This window comes from Ylistrum balloti, unplaced genomic scaffold, assembly GCF_031769215.1.
Source record: "Ylistrum balloti isolate Yb309-2 unplaced genomic scaffold, AGI_CSIRO_Ybal_v1 Utg370822, whole genome shotgun sequence".
NCBI classification, from domain to species: domain Eukaryota; kingdom Metazoa; phylum Mollusca; class Bivalvia; order Pectinida; family Pectinidae; genus Ylistrum; species Ylistrum balloti.
Window position 1 is genome coordinate 320,275 of NW_026782475.1, and position 14,312 is coordinate 334,586.

Sequence of the window (14,312 nt, forward strand, 5' to 3'; positions counted from 1 at the left end):
TCCTGGAAGGTCAGCACAATCATTTGTTCAAATATATTATCTACACTCCCCTGAATGCTGCCAAACAAATGTGAAGTGAAGAAGTTGTGACCCTGTCCCTCAGTCCCCTTGTGGGTCATCCCCCATCATTGGTACATCTGTTGATCCCCACCCTCTAGGGATACTACCAGTCCATTTTGAGTGATATCCACTGCTTTGTTCCATAGATTTATACCAATTGTAGCCAAATAACCATTTATCGCTCAAGATAAACTGACAGAATATAACAATTTATCGCACCTTGGGCTAGAATGTCCTAAAATCATCGGTCGAGAGACGTCACATGGTGACCTACTATAATTCGATAGTGGGTCACTGTGTCCCGTTCGATGGTGTTATAGGGGGTCTCTTTGATTTAATGGCGCTGACCACATCAATCGCTTCGGAAAATGAACTGTGTTTTACTTAACAAAATCGCCTCTTCGGCCATGATGTTGAATACAGTTGCTTCCTTTGTCTTTCGAAAAAACCATGACAAGAATAAGTTATTCCCCTTACATCGTAGAAAATCGTAGAGGCTCCGCCCTGGCCCCCTATAAATTTTACTGATCCTCTATGGCTCTATAGAGGGTCAGTAAGTGGCTAACTTATAATAACTACCTGTAACAGAAACAGGTGTACAAAATGGTAACTACCTGTAACAGACAGGTGTACAAAATGGTACCTAATTGTAACAGACAGGTGTACAAAATGGTAACTACCTGTAACAGACAGGTGTACAAAATGGTACCTAATTGTAACAGACAGGTGTACAAAATGGTATCTAATTGTAACAGACAGGTGTACAAAATGGTACCTAATTGTAACAGACAGGTGTACAAAATGGTACCTAATTGTAACAGACAGGTGTACAAAATGGTACCTAATTGTAACAGACAGGTGTACAAAATGGTACCTAATTGTAACAGACAGGTGTACAAAATGGTACCTAATTGTAACAGACAGGTGTACAAAATGGTATCTAATTGTAACAGACAGGTGTACAAAATGGTATCTAATTGTAACAGACAGGTGTACAAAATGGTACCTAATTGTAACAGACAGGTGTACAAAAATAGTAACTACTTGTAACAGACAGGTGTACAAAATGGTACCTAATTGTAACAGACAGGCGTACAAAATGGTAACTACCTGTAACAGACAGGTGTACAAAATGGTACCTAATTGTAACAGACAGGTGTACAAAATGGTACCTAATTGTAACAGACAGGTGTACAAAATGGTATCTACCTGTAACAGACAGGTGTACAAAATGGTAACTACCTGTAACAGAGACAGGTGTACAAAATGGTATCTACCTGTAACAGAGACAGGTGTACAAAATGGTACCTAATTGTAACAGACAGGTGTACAAAATGGTACCTAATTGTAACAGACAGGTGTACAAAATGGTACCTAATTGTAACAGACAGGTGTACAAAATGGTACCTAATTGTAACAGACAGGTGTACAAAATGGTACCCAATTGTAACAGACAGGTGTACAAAATGGTATCTAATTGTAACAGACAGGTGTACAAAATGGTACCTAATTGTAACAGACAGGTGTACAAAATGGTACCTAATTGTAACAGACAGGTGTACAAAATGGTACCCAATTGTAACAGACAGGTGTACAAAATGGTATCTAATTGTAACAGACAGGTGTACAAAATGGTATCTAATTGTAACAGACAGGTGTACAAAATGGTAACTACCTGTAACAGACAGGTGTACAAAATGGTATCTACCTGTAACAGACAGGTGTACAAAATGGTAACTACCTGTAACAGAGACAGGTGTACAAAATGGTATCTACCTGTAACAGACAGGTGTACAAAATTATGTTTACCTGTAACAGACAGGTGTACAAAATGGTAACTACCTGGAACAGAGACAGGTGTACAAAATGGTAACTACCTGTAACAGACAGGTGTACAAAATGGTATCCACCTGTAACAGACAGGTGTACAAAAAGGTATCTACCTGTAACACAGGTGTACTCACTGATATCTACCTGTAACAGAGGCAGGTGTTCAGAACTATATCCCAGTGACAACTGGTGCAGGCAAAAATATTGAAATATGTTAATCTGGAATTACATTATATCAACAATGTCTGGTGTTTTAATATAATTTTAGAAACCTTCAAGAATCTGAAGGATTTTAGATACTGGAATTTTGGATTTACATGATGTCAACATTTGTGTGTGATATGCTATGGAGAAATATATGTATGGTTATATATTGTGCATCACCCATTGAAATTAAAGGGAGACAGTATTTAAAGAGGGACTAATTGTAAAGAACATGTAAATGTGTGGTTCACCCTTAATCCAATCTCCAGTAAATTAACTTTGGACAACTTTTCAATCAAAATTTGTTAAATGTTTGCTAAACTTGCAGTTTTTATCTTTGTTGCCCATTGTGGGTCAGAAGTACATGTTTTGGTTGGTACATCCTGCACCACAAAGTCAAAATGAATGTCATGTAAAGTTCTTTTTTTATTATATACAAGATTGTGACTTTTTATCAGGTCAAAGGTCAAAAGATGTCCAAAGTGAACAGCATTTTAGGTCACAAGATTGTGACCTTTTATCAGGCCAGAGGTCAAATAAATATAAATTAATCATCAGTTCATTTATGTATATGAAACTATACCTGCATTAGTAACGGTTGCAGTAGAACACTGTAATGAAACAGCAGCACAGTCTTTTAAATCTTCAAAGTATATGCAAATACTGAAATATATGCAAATATATGCAAATACTAAAAATATATGCAAATATATGCAAATACTAAAAGGTATGACCTAAGCACAAATAGAGCATAATCAATGTTAAATAAATACATCTGGAACCCTATAGGTACTTATATATTGAAACATCAAATAAAAAAAATTAAAATTTAAAATTTGGTAAAGAATTGTGCACTTTATATCTATTTGTGTCTTATTGACTATAAACATGTAAAAGTGATGTAATTAGTGAGATTGTACTGAATGCAGAGTGCAGGTTTGTAACAAATAAATTTCATATTTGATATCAGAATAGATTTGTGTAATCTATTTTTTTAATATTTCTGTTTTTTGGTAGCTTAGAGAAGTGGTCCTTTACTGAAGAGGCCTCCACATAGTAAGGACTTGAAACAGCTTACATCTTTAATTTTCTATGTACACAGACAAACATCCTTTTATTACTGAGTAGATTGTTTGTTATTATTCATATGTTTATGCATGTCTATAAATACATGTATATATAACCAGAGAAGAAGGCGGCATCGTCGTCCGTATGAAAGTTTTCCAAGCTTTCTTCGATAATGCTTTGGGTTATCAAAATGAAATTTGGCATATGACTTTTTGTTGCAAGGGTACAGATTAAGGTCAATTCCCAGCTTTCTGTGACCTTTTTTGACAGAGTTATGCCCCTTTCAACTTAGAAAATTCTTTGGGAATATTGTTTTCTTGACTTTCTTTGGTTATGCTTTGAGTTATGGAAATGACATTTGCTATATGCTGTCTGTGACCCTTCTTGGCTGAGTTATGCCCCTTTGAACTCAAAAAATTCTCTGGTAATGTTGTTTTCCAGATATTTCCCAATTATGCTTCGAGTTAACATAATGAATATGGCTTCTTGGTGGAAGATTACAGATCGAGTTCAATTCTCAGCTCTCTGTGACTCTTCTTGACCCATTGAACTCAAATTCTTTGGGAATATTGTTTTCTGGAATTTTCTTGGTTATGCTTCGAGTTATGAAAATGCAATTTTGTATATGAGTTCTTGTCAAAAGTTATGCACAGTGTTCGCTTCTTGGCAGTCCGTAACCCTTCTTGGCAGTGATATCTCCCTTTGTCAGGAATATTGCTTTGCGCATTTTTCCCTTTATGCTTCAAGTTATAGAAATGAAATTTGGTATTACAACTTTATGGTTGATCGTTACACATCCAGTTCACAATTTCTGGGTGACCATGACCTTTTATGCAGGTGACACATACATTTCCGAGGAACTCTTGTTGGGGTCCCATCTTTCATCCTCTCATTCTCATACAGTTTCTGGCCGATGGCCTATTTTGAGGTCTCATCTGCTAATCTTTCATTCTTATACAGCTTTTGGCTGATGGGTATTTTTTATGGTCTCATCTTCTATTCTCTCATCCTCATACAGCTTCTGTAGTAGTAGATTAATGGATGGTTATGTAGACATGTGACTGCAGCAGAAGATGTATGGATGGTTATGTAGACATGTGACTGCAGTAGTAGATGTATAGATGGTTAAAGACATGTGACCACAGCAGTAGAAGTATGGATGGATATTTAGACATTTGACTAGAGCAGTAGATGTATGGAGGATTATGTAGACATTTGACTGCAGCAGGAGATGTATATAGCTTCTGGCCGATGGCCTCTTTTTGAGGTCTCATCTTCTATCCTCTTATTCTCATACAGCTTCTGACTGATGGCCTATTTTTGAGATCTCATCTGCAAACCTCATTCTCATACAGCTTCTTGCCAATGCCCTCTTTTCGAGGTCTCTGAGGAAATAAATGAGGACGAAAATACTTCAATAGAGAACTATTTAGAACAGGATCCTAACTGGGATTTTTTTCAGGGGGACGCCGTTTCGGAAAGTGGAGGTAGTGAATCAGAATGTAGTGAAGTGTATCTCTTGCTTTCTTAGTCTATTCACAGTAAATCTTCAATTACTGTGTCACAGCAGGATAAACAGGAAACTGACAAGTCCCAACTTGAGAATGAACCCTCTGATGATATGAGTGATGAGAGTGATCTTGATGTAGAGACAGTGTTGAGAGATGTGAAAAAGTTGTACATCAAGAGAGTAATGAAATCTGACACCTCCAAAACAGGAAAAAAAAAGAAAAAGTATAGGGCCTATAACAGCTATCAGTTTTGTGGTGTTTGTAATATCAGAGTTTCAACTTTGCACAACATATAGAAAGAAGTCGCCACAAAAACATGAGATACAAAAAGAAAAAGACTCAAAAAGGAAAAACAGACTCCATACTTTGCTCAGAGGCAGGTTTAAATCCTGAATTTAACATGACATCAATAAAAAAAAGTGTGAAATAATCCTTGAAAGAAGGTCATCATCTTTTTAACAGTTGCCCATGACCAAATAGTTTTCGCTGGGTGGGGAAAAAATGAAATTGCAGAAGCATCAGAAGACTTGTTCGGCAAGGACAAAGGATGTTGAACGAAAACCTCATCTAAACTTTAAACAGCATCAGATACATTTTTCAAAAGAATTCAACCAATCACAAGCAGGAATTTTGTGAAAGAAGTATTTGGGAAAATAAAGATGGGCAATATAGGAAAGACTGCAAGAAATAACAGTATCATCACCCAATTAGGAAACCAGTGGATGGAGAAGAATTGGAATAATTTGAAGAGAGCCAGCTATCCATCAGAAATTGTTGGTAGATTACTGCTTAATTTAAAAAAAAACTTTGAAACTGATTCCATTAGGTCCTAATGGTAAAGAGTCAAGTCCTTATCTGAAACCTGAACATTTTGATGCAATTGTGGAGGCCACCTTATTGGTTGCATCTCCTTCAGTCGAAGATGACGACAATCCCAAGCACCCAAGCAATGCAATTAAACTTGGCTTTGACACTAAGCGTATGATTTCTGGAAAATTTGGTCTGGTAATAATACAGAGAGACCAAAAAACACATGGTGAAGCGGAAGACCTCCTGCAGGCAATGGCAATCTACTGGGCAACAGGAGTAACAAAATGGCCAAGGTTTTTCTGCAGCAGAGGATGTATAGGAAAAGTCACAAACTTCCAGAGCCTGATGACATTAACAAGCTCAATGTACAATCAAAGCCGACCTGGAGAGCTCCAGGCTATTGGGTAAGATTTTATTCATTTATGAAGTTGAATTTGAAAAGCTGAGGAAAATGAATCGCTCATATGATCCACAGCTGAAAGCACTATCAATTATCATAAGTTCCTTGTAAATATTCTCGTGTTTCTTTTTCATATGGACATGTGCAAGATCAAAATATTCCATCAAAGAGTACATTTCGTCAATTTCCATATACAAATGACATACAATATTAGAATGAAAAAAATCCCATATGAATCTAACTAGGTTGATATCTGAATGTTCATGTAACCTTGATAGTGTCAGGACAGTATGTAAAGGTATTTAGATGCAATAGTTTCAATAGTCATTAAATAGAATGCAGCCAGAAAATGTGCAAGATATCCTATTAAACCATTTGCAGATTGACAAGACTACAAAGAGTGACAAGAGGAGGAAGATGTCGAGCATTTGATTGGAGATTGTACAACATTTGAAAAGAAACTGTGGAGAACCAGGTGGTTATCACAGTGTAAGGAAAGGTATTTATTTAATTTGTTATATCTGAATTGTTGGAATGAATGGTGCATTGGTCAAGCCTTTTATTAGGCACATAGCGTTACACCAAACTGAAACTATAGTACTCGCTAATAAGAAGGCCTGTGGATATAGCTACAATCAACAACACTGTCATGGTAACATACCACATGCATCTCGGCAAATTCCAACTCGGAAGTCCTTTATAATTTGATCACATGTAAACACTATGAAAATTTCACCAGTAAAGCTGATTTTTGGTGATATAATGAACAAAAATATCACCATGGCCACACCGCGAAAATAACCTTAAAATAACTATATAAGAATAATCAATATATGATGACAGTTTTGATGGAATGCATGTATTGACAGTCTTTATTCAGTGTCACAATTACCTTTTTTTGACACTTGATGACCATCCTTTAACCTTTATTGCACAAAGCCTCTTGTTCCACTTTATTTATCAACCTGTAACTTCTCTCATAAACCATTTGTCAGTTGCTACGAAACTTGGCATAAATGGATCAGCAACATTGATATTGGATTTTGAAAATTTGCTTCTATTATCAGCAGAATTTTTTTGCCTTGTTTTGCATCTGAAAAAAAAGTTTTCCTCTAGCCAAAATTTTTTGATAAAATGCAATACTTTTGGCCAAGAAAAGTTGGTGGCAAGAAACACTAACAAAAAAAACTAGTGAAACTCCACCGATACACATGTCATTTAAAACCATTGCGAAAAAGTTGGCTAGTTACAAAAATATCGGCTAAGAACAAATGCACTAATTTGTTCAGCCATAGATATTTTTCAGGAAAAGTTTTGAAATTGATGTTAATTATTTCTAGATAAATAATATATAAACTTTTATTTTCTTTGAAAAATTCCCATAATTCTTTGACAATATAGTGCTGTGCTACCAATCATAGGGATTATATTTCAAATATGATTTTTATAAATATGTAACATTGTTATGCTTCAGGTGCACAGATGATGTCTTAGAAAAAACAAATAGCCAAGATACTACTACAAGACCGTGTGGGAGAGTTTCGGATAAATCCCTACAAGACATCCAAATAGAAGGTTTGTTTCCTTTGAATCAGATTGATGGTGCTTCAATTCAACTTATAAAATAACAAATTTTTACTAATCCAAAGAATATTTCAAAGTTTTTTATCTGTACATCAATCTTGAGTCCTAGTATTGTTTCCTGCTCTGACACACCAGAGAATCATTACTACTATACTAAAAGTGTGAATTAAAATATTTTAGTAATGAAAAGTGCATCAGTTCTAATGAAAACAGATTCTTTCTTGGACCACCATCTTTTCTGAATAACCTTAAAACACTATTTTGTTATCACCAGGCTTAGTAATTCCTTCCTTCTAACCTTCATGACCTAGACCCAGTATTTTTTGTATATTTTCACATTGCCAAAGGACTGTAAATAACTATCTGAACAATATGAGTTTAAAACAATTAAGTAGAAATAAAATGACTGAAGTGGCCATTATTATATGAAGATATCTTTATTACAGGCCTTATCCAAGAGTCATCATTCGCTGAACTGGATGAAAATGAGGATTTACACATGACATCACCAGACATTGTAGGTGCCATTGAGCCATGTGATTTTTGTGTTGGATATCGCCAAAAAATTTGAATACATATCGAAGCCCATAAAAAATACGAAAGTCTGCTGCTCTTCAAGAAACAGAAAAATAAGACCAACACCACATCAATGTGGGAAAGCAATTGACCCAAGCAGGGTTAATGATGGAAAAATTTTGGAAAAGAAAAATTGAAGATGTACTGGAAAAAAAACTTTCATAATTGTGGATAAACTGAATGCAGGTCGGAAACTCTAAAACTCTTTGATGCTATTTCTGCTGTTCTAATTTGTAGAAAAGCTGATTGTGGGTCAGAAACCTACAAGAGATTGTCTTGTCATCATTGGGGAGCAGTTTGTAGATGATGGATTGATCAAAGTTCTAATGTGAAGTCATTTATTACCAACTTTTTATTAACATTGTCAAACATGGCTCTTTATGTTAATACTTAATTTTGACCACTTGATTTGTATCATAAATTTTTAACATCTTGTGCATCCGTTGTCATTCCTTCATGCAACAATCTTGAATAAACTAGGATCAAGGTGTGTGTATATATATCATAGTACAGTTTTGTATAGAATATATATATATTCGTTTTGTATATATTTATAATGTACAGCTCCATTTTGTGGAGAACTTTTATACACAAAACATTCAATGGAGTTACTTCTATTTTTCAAATTGTTGATACCAAAAATATAAATGATTAAAAGTATTTTTAAACGTCAAGAAAGAGCAAATGCAGATTTGTATCTTGCATGAATTGTCTCTTGATGAAAAATCACCTGCAAGCATTGAAACAGTGATTAGTTTTTAATCAAAAGGAAGAAAAATGTGCCAATACTAATTGTAGATAACGAATACGATATTTCCATTGACTTGACCATGGATGGATGAATTTCTAAGTTTGCAGTATTTCAATATGCTCAGTATTTAAAAATTCCTGTCAAGAATGTTTGATCAAATGGAAGACCTTGTTCCATTTTCAAGGTCACAGGGATAAATGTTTAATAATCTTTAAATGGATTTCTTAATATCCAAAAAGTTCTGATAACCGGCCCGTAGTATGCTGGAATGAATTACCAATTATGTTCATGTTATTCATATTTTCACTTTTTAAAGGTCACAAGGGTCAAATTTGTTGCAATCTTTAATTTATTGACTTCTTGTCAATAACAAAAAGGTCAAGGCTGTTGAAACTGGTTTTTCAATGTTCGTGGATGAAGGACAATCGTTTTCAAATTGACCTTGACCTTTGTTAAAGATCTCTTTGATTTTTTTTTCAATAAGCAATAGGTTCGGAATAATGGCATTTGTGTAGTAGCATGTATAAATATGATTTTAAGTTTGCAGAAAATGTTTCTATGACCAAACAGTATCTTTGTATGCTGTAGAGTAGTTGAGCGGTTTATCTTGGGCTTATTTGTCCTTTCATATATAGGTCTTTATATTCAGAAGACTTAAGGCCCATGGGCCTCCTGTTTATAAAACATTGGCTGGGTAGTTATTACTTAAATTAAACAGCATTTCATACTAGATAGTAAAGAGTTGTAAAGAATTTCTTGCATTTTGCCCATATATTGTTAAACAATATACATTTTTTACTTTTGAAAATCCCTGAGCCAATTTTAATGAAATTTGGTAGATATTTTCATGGCCAAAGGAATGAAGTACTGTCTCCGACCTAGGGGACTTTGGCAGTGTCGAATTGAATCAAATTTTTGAAAATCTCCACAGATATGAAGAATCAAATACTTTTAATAGATGAAAGGGTTTTTGAGATGCTTTAACTCAAATTATGAATTTCATGATCCTTGCATTTTTCCTTGGGAGGGGTATTACGTCAGAAGCTTATATAGAATCTTTTTCTCCAATTCAAAATCTATTAGAATCCATAATATAGGATGACAGTTAATTGTTAACAAGATCAAGATGATTTATGTGATATATGTAACACAGCACAAACAATGTTAATGGAATTTAGGTGACTGTAAAGACCATTGGGTCATTTGTCAGGACACTATCATGCAGTGTTGAAATTTTGGTCAAAGAATTGGAAGATTTGATATGAGTAAGGTTGCTACCAAATAGTTCTACATTTTTTGAAATTCTTCAATGGTGTCCAGATCTGGAAAAGGAAGTTTTCAATTTGTCATTTTTAGATCATCTGACCATGGGTAAGGTTTTGTAGTCAGATGACCTTTGGCCCATGGGTCTCTTGTATATGTTGAAAATTTGAATTTACAATTATGTAAGAATACCTTTGTTTTTGGATAATTAAATCAGATCTTGCCTCTAGCCCAGTAAACTCTCTCCATATTTCAATACATTCACGTTCTGTTTTTTCTCATTTTGTGGTATGTGTGGGTGTAAAAGTTTGTACTTGTATATTTAGTGACGATGACTGAGCTAGTGAAAATGATTGTACATGGATGATACTGATTGTACATGGCACGATGTTGACTGGATGATGAAGAGTATGCATGTGGTAATGTGATGAGTGATAATTGTACATGTGATAATGATTGTACCATGGGTGGTCGGGAGGCGCAGTGGTAACACTCGCCTTTCACGTAGACGACCGGGATTTGATTCCCGGAAAGAACGTGAAAAGGTTAAGGGGTCACCTGCCCGACCACGTGGGTTTTCCCCGGGTACTCCGGTTTCCTCCCACAATAAGACCCCTCGCGCACTTGCATCCGGGCCAACAAAGTGATTAGTATAAGTTGACATAACTTGTTTCGCAATTGTTGTAAAAGAAATCAAGTTTATATCTATTTATAATGATTGTACATTACATCATGATTGTACATGGCACGATGTTGACTGGATGAAGAGTATGCACGTGGTAATGTGATGAGTGATGATAATAGTTGTACATGTGATAATGATTGTACCATGGGTGGTCGGGAGGCGCAGTGGTAACACTCGCCTTTCACGTAGCCGACCGGGATTTGATTCCCGGAAAGAACGTGAAAAGGTTAAGGGGTCACCTGCCCGACCACGTGGGTTTTCCCCGGGTACTCCGGTTTCCTCCCACACTAAGACCCCTCGCGCACTTACATCAGGGCTAACAAGAGTGATTAGTATAAGTTGACATAACTTGTTTCGCAATTGTTGTAAAATAAATCAACTTTATATCTATTTATAATTGTACATAGGGTGATGATTGTACAATAAGATGCATGAGGTGTACAAGTGCTTTGGTGTGTAAGGTGCGCAAGGTTATTAATCATTATTTAAAATACTTTGAAAAATTAAATAAATATATAAAAAAACCTTTTGTGTTCATGTTTTGTATTGTTGAAACTTCAACCAAAGTGTTTTCTATGTACAATGATTGTAAATGGATCATTTACAAAAAATTCGTTTGACTGTGATATTTTATGATCATGATAGCAGATATATCGGGTCTTTTTGTACATTTGGCAATACCCGAGTATAATTCGTAAATTCTTGGGAGACTTGTCCATAATTGTGGGCTTCAACTGTTGTATTCAAGCATATGACCGTCTGGAATATCTGAGGTGATTCGTCCACGACGTCTAGGATGACTTGTCCATAATTTTGGGCTTAAATTACCTTTAAATTCAGGAAGTTGCTGACTGTTATATCTGAAGTAAATCGTCCGGTTAACAATATCGGAGTTGATTCATCTGTGACTTTTGGGATGACTTGTACCTAATTGTGAGCATCAGCCGTGCCAAACAGGTCATTTTAGACTTCATGGACAATCCATAATCCACCATATTTTTAACACACAATTTACAATTCAATCTTTCATGAAAACTGACAAATATATTGTTGGAAAAACGTTGGTTATCATTTATTGGACGCAGTATTCGTGCACGATATATTTTATGATTTGTTCCACATTGACGTGCATTTTCTTTTTTATTAACAAAAGTGATATGGGGCGCACCTCGTATATTTGGATTAATATCCTCGCATATATGGATTTAAAAGGTGCACCACAAAAGTGCTCTTTGTACTTTTTGCAGCTTGCATGTCGAAATACCTCCTCAACTGTACGTACGTGTGTACAGTGAGCTGCTCAGTCAAAAATTACTCGCGTATAGCTCTTCTATGCTGTGAGTGGTGTGTGAACCAGTCTAGCACTTCCCTGTAACTCTCGAGGCATTGCGAATGTACAGCAAGCTGCTCATCCAAAAAAGAGCTTTGTGTAACTCCTAGCCAGTGAGGGAAAAGGTGAGCATTTTATATCATAACATTTTTTCTGTAGACGGAGTGTACAGCATGCTGCTCATCCAAAAAAGAGCTTTGTGTAACTCTCCTAGCCAGTGAGGGTGTGTGAGGGAGAAGGTGAGCGTTTTGTATCATAACATTTTCTTTGTAGACGAAGTGTATAATTCGACACTATTTCAAGTTCACATGTGAAGTTATTCAGTAGTACTCTACTAAAATTAGTAGTGATGATGTCTGCAACTCTCGTGAGAACTTCAATTTTCACATTTAAGAAAAACCCATAATGAATGTCAACTATGACCGGAAATAGATAAGCCGTCTTTTTTATGGTCAAAAGGCCAAGATTTCGAATTCCCTAGAGTATTTTGGAGTTATTTGTAGACCGTAGGTAAATACTACACCAAAATGACAATGTATGGTCCTCTATGTTTGATACCTGTTACAGTTGTGTCGAAACAGGATCTACATTGGTCCTCTGTTTGATACCTGTTATAGCTGTGTCGAAACCGGATCTACACTGGTCCTCTGTATGTTTGATACCTGTTACAGTTGACAGTTGTGTCGAAACAGGATCTACATTGGTCCTCTGTTCGATACCTGTTATAGTTGTGTCAAAACTGGATCTACACTGATCCTCTATGTTTGATACCTGTTATAGTTGTCGAAACTGGATCTACACTGGCATTGTTTAACTGTGCGGGATGTGTTGTCGTTAGTCAGGGCAAAAAAGACACCAATGAACATTTTCACTAGATTGTTTTGATAATATCTAGACACACCTCATTGTTAGTGGTGCTTTAATATAATACAACACACTTAACTGTATAGTACATATCAAATTATTACACCAAATTAAAATTCACATGGACTTCAAAGATCTTTGCATCTTGTATTAGGTCCTGTCAAATGGAGGTATGAAATACATATATAGTTGACTTAAATTCATACGGAAGACATTAAAACTCATTGATAACAAGCAAAATACAAAATGAAATGATCACATTTATGTTCAACGAAACGGAAAGCATTTGCCTTTTTCATTGACATCTAACTTTCAGCTCGGATTTCACAGGGCAGCTTTCGTATTGCCGATAATGTGGGAGGAAAATTGGTTAATTTTTTTCGTGTGACAACTTGGGCTACTACAAAGTTATATTCATATCAACATTATTGTGCACTGTACTCCAGTTAAGTCCCCTTGAAATCGAATTGAACTTGTACGCTCAATGGTGACACCAAGCATTTTTTGTAAATATTTTATTTAAATGTTGACTAATGTGTAATACTATTCCTTTACAACGAGTATGTATTTGCTAGTTGAACCATGCACCTATTAAACTTTGTTTTGTAACTATTACACACTTAAAAATACTGTAAAACAATTTCACAAAGCCGGGAATAGGCGTCTTTATACATTGCCTAACAGCAAGTAGTTGTGATGCGTGGCAGAAAACCCCGATCTCAGTTGCATGGAACTTGACCAATCACCTATTACAACCAGCAACATGTCATCAAATAGTACATGATTTTATCCAATATAATTGATTCTATTTTTCAAATTGGTTTCACCTGTATTGTAGGAGTTTCTTTAGGTAGTTTTCTAACCGGTGTAAATGGAATTAAGCGCCAACCAAATTGGACCGGCTTGAAAAAAGTGAACAACGCATTACTTTCATTTCATTACATTTAATACTGATAAAACAAATACCTTTCAGGCATTTCAACAAATAAAATAAATAAAATGAAAACAATAAATAATAAAAAAACATACATATAACAAACGAAAAATAAAAAGTAAAAAATACAGACATTTGTAATTTAGATATATGTAAATTGAGAACTTATTCATGCTCTTGTGTCTAACAGACATTTTTGTGCAAATAATCTTTTTAATCCATCTAGATTTCAAACATTTTTTTCAAAATACCTTAAGCTTTCAGAGTTATATTGCTTGAGGAAAGCAAAAACAAAAATGTGTTTCACCTTTTTGTAATTTCATGTAACGAGAGAAAAGGGGTCTTTTCTAAATGAATGATCACAATATTATGAACCATAAATGCGTATACTGGTAAATAATCATCTACTGGATATATAATGCTTTTTGGCACTTAACAAGAA

The 14,312-nt window shown here is 35.2% G+C and overlaps 1 long non-coding RNA gene across 1 annotated transcript; it reads left to right on the top strand.

Moving 5' to 3' along the window:
- Positions 1-5,203: 5,203 nt before the first annotated feature.
- On the top strand, positions 5,204-11,208 carry LOC132558759 (uncharacterized). The gene is made up of 4 exons (XR_009554568.1): positions 5,204-5,887; positions 6,265-6,382; positions 7,358-7,458; positions 7,914-11,208. It is a non-coding gene; the product is annotated as an uncharacterized LOC132558759 (long non-coding RNA).
- The last annotated feature ends 3,104 nt before the right edge of the window (positions 11,209-14,312 follow it).